A 221-nucleotide genomic window follows, 5' to 3' on the forward strand; every position below is an offset into this window, starting at 1 on the left:
TTACATGCAATAAAGCAACAGATTCGTAAATGGACAAACAAAGGGAAATGCACAAGTTGAAGTATATATAAATCGATCCCTCTGGTAAGAAGAGAAAGCAGACCGATTCTCGTTACATGTTTTGCCTTCGTGGCGAGTGAAAGTTCCCGTTATTGTGTCCTTGTAGCCTGAGAGAGAAGGAGGGAGATGGGTCTACATCTATACTGTAGATGCGATGAATG

The 221-nt window shown here is 41.6% G+C and overlaps 1 protein-coding gene across 1 annotated transcript in view; it reads left to right on the plus strand.

Moving 5' to 3' along the window:
* LOC119585270 (cytochrome P450 315a1, mitochondrial-like) overlaps positions 1-221 on the plus strand; it is a gene marked incomplete in the record, with an annotated part of 14,558 nt that overhangs the window by 7,905 nt on the left and 6,432 nt on the right.

Source organism: Penaeus monodon, chromosome 19 (assembly GCF_015228065.2).
Source record: "Penaeus monodon isolate SGIC_2016 chromosome 19, NSTDA_Pmon_1, whole genome shotgun sequence".
NCBI classification, from domain to species: Eukaryota; Metazoa; Arthropoda; class Malacostraca; order Decapoda; family Penaeidae; genus Penaeus; species Penaeus monodon.